Here is a 415-nt window from a genome sequence, read left to right as displayed (position 1 = left end):
CCCATTCCTCTTCTTCTCTCGCCTTTCCTGTCTCCCCTTCCTTCTCTAATCCCCATTTCTCTTACTCTATTCCTTCCTTCCTATGGCAGTGTCTCTTCCGTCTCCCTCTCTCCGCTTCTTTGCTTTTTCCCTTCTCCCTCTGTCCTCCTTCTCATTCCCATCCTCTCCTTCTCTCTCCTTCCTCATATCTCCTCTCTTCCAATTTCTTCTCTCAATCGCTTCCCTCTCACACTTATCCCCCTCTCCCTCCCTCTCCCCATCCCCCTGCTCTCCCTACCATCTCTCTTCTCTTCTCACCTCTCCTTTTCCTCTCACCCACCCGCCCTACCTCTCCCTCCTCTCTCTCCTCTTCTTCCCTTTCTCTCCCATCTCTCCTCTTCCTTTTTAATCCCCATGTCTAAAATCACTTTTTCGT

The 415-nt window shown here is 50.6% G+C and overlaps 1 protein-coding gene across 1 annotated transcript in view; it reads left to right on the top strand.

Annotated features, from left to right (window-relative positions):
- LOC119594488 overlaps positions 1 to 415 on the top strand; it is a gene marked incomplete at its 3' end in the record, with an annotated part of 47,752 nt that overhangs the window by 25,938 nt on the left and 21,399 nt on the right.

This window comes from Penaeus monodon, chromosome 34 (assembly GCF_015228065.2).
Source record: "Penaeus monodon isolate SGIC_2016 chromosome 34, NSTDA_Pmon_1, whole genome shotgun sequence".
Classification (NCBI taxonomy): Eukaryota; Metazoa; Arthropoda; class Malacostraca; order Decapoda; family Penaeidae; genus Penaeus; species Penaeus monodon.
This window is presented reverse-complemented; position numbering and strand designations above follow the sequence as displayed.